A 2,292-nucleotide genomic window follows, 5' to 3' on the forward strand; every position below is an offset into this window, starting at 1 on the left:
GGTATATCCTGGTGCAGGCGGAGCAGGTGTATATCCTGGTGCAGACGGCGCGGATGCCGTGGATGTATGTCCTGGCGCGGATGCCGTGGCTGTATGTCCTGGCGCGGATGTATTCTTTGGCGCGGATGTATGCTTTGGCGTGGATGTATGCTCTGGCGCGGACGTATGCCTTATTTTTGCAGGTTCACTTTTTGCTGTAATGACATAAGATGGTGTTATTAGTTTGACCTGGAATAGTTGCTTGAAGTTCACGTGAAGGTCACCTTCAGTTTCTTAAATGGATATTTTTCATTGGATATTCTTATAGCTTACCTCAAGAGCCAAAACACTATAATCAAATATTTTTTCATGAAGCACTTTTTTAGTTAAGATGCTCGAAAGTTACTGTACCTCCGGCATTTAGCATTATCCAAGGTATCCGACCGACAGCTAAAACCTCTTAAATGTCGTTTAAGATCATGAACTGGATAATATTTATCAAAATCAAGGCTATTGGAAGTTGTACATCTTATTTTTATTTTTACGTTAAAATTAATTTTTAGTGTAAAAATGAAAATAAGATGAACAACCTCCAATGGTTTTGATCTTAACAAATGTTATCTAGCTCATGATCTTAAACAACATTTAAGAGGTTTTAACTGTCGGTCGGACACCTTGAATAATGCTAAATGCCGGAGGTACTGTAACTTTCGAGCATCATAATTAAAAAAGTACTTAATGAAAAAATGTTTTATTATAGTTTTAACTTCAATTTCGATATAGGCTCCAACGAATAAATTCAAGTAAAATATAATAACAAGGCTAAGGAGCCAAGCCGGATGATAATGCTTAGTATATAATTAACAAAATTAAAATAATAAAGTTGACGTTTATTATTGAAAATAATAAAACATATGTTTCGGCCTTTTAACATCAGGTTACTAACTAAATTGGATTTTACATACTTGAATATTTTACATTATGATCCGAAGTCTACTTTTCAATTTACATCAATGTTCCAACAACGCTGTGTATTCCCATACTGTGGTTGAAGAGCATTCGGTGGTGTGAATGTTTTCGTACCAAATATACATGTATATACAGAGATTCTTACGTATGTGATAAAATTTTTCCAAAATTGCCTAAATTGTGTAAATGTTGTAAATTCGGCATATTTTTGTCTTAATTAATCGTTTAGACAATAATCATTATATACATGTATATTCGGTACGAAAACATGGAGTCACACCACCGAATGCTCTTCAACCACAGTATGGGAATACACAGTGTTGTTGGAACATCGATGTAAATTGAAAAGTAGACTTCGGATCATAATGTAAAATATTCGAGTATGTAAAATCCAATTTAGTTAGTGACACTGAAGATGACCTGATGTTAAAAGGTTGAAACGTATGTTTTATTATTTTCAATAAACGTCAACTTTGTTATTTTAATTTTGTTAATTATATATTAAGCATTATCATCCGGCTTGACTCCTTAACCTTGTTATAATATTTTATTTGATTTTATTATAGTATTTTGGACAGCTCTCGAGGTAAGCTACAAGAATATCCAATCCGAACGGTAAACAAGGAAAAAAATGATCATGCATGGAATGGAACATATCACTTTCTGTGATCACTTTCTGTGATCACAGAAAGTGCAAATGTCTTCTTTTCATATGTCGTAACACTCGCGAGCGTCTTGTTTATAAATAATTTATAAATAAGAATGGTCGCGTTCAACAAAACGTTTATCTTGCAATTTGTAAATTTTCTTCGCGCTGATTGAGGCTGCGTTCGAAAATTGAGTGCCTTCAGGAATCAATTTATCTTTGTTTAATATTCGATGAATAACAAGGATAAAATTATACCTGGTGCATTTCCGAACGCAGCTTCAATTATACTTTCTGATCTCTCTCTCTCTCTCCCTCCTCCTCCCTCTCCCTCTCCCCCTCCCCCTCTCTCTCCAGAGTAATATTATCTAAGCCAGTGCTGGGATTTAGTTGCACATTTCGGCCTCGGCATTTAGGTTACGCGCGGGTTAGTGAAGAAAGGAACAGGAACCAAGCTGAAAATCGGCCGAAATGTGCAACTAAATCCCAGCACTGATCTAAGCAAAGAAAACTTGCAATAGCAACAAAATGAACATTCTGCTTGAAAGCAGCTATTGCATGCGAGCATTGCGAAAAGTGGAATACAACGTTAGATCTACTTACTTTTTCGAGTCGATATCGGCATCCTGAACTTGCTGCAAGCGGATGATGTCAGCCGTAGACTCCGAACCTCCGACGAATTCTTCATGTTTTCACTT

This window comes from Trachymyrmex cornetzi, unplaced genomic scaffold (assembly GCF_001594075.2).
Source record: "Trachymyrmex cornetzi isolate Tcor2-1 unplaced genomic scaffold, Tcor1.1 scaffold159, whole genome shotgun sequence".
In the NCBI taxonomy this organism is placed as follows: Eukaryota; Metazoa; Arthropoda; class Insecta; order Hymenoptera; family Formicidae; genus Trachymyrmex; species Trachymyrmex cornetzi.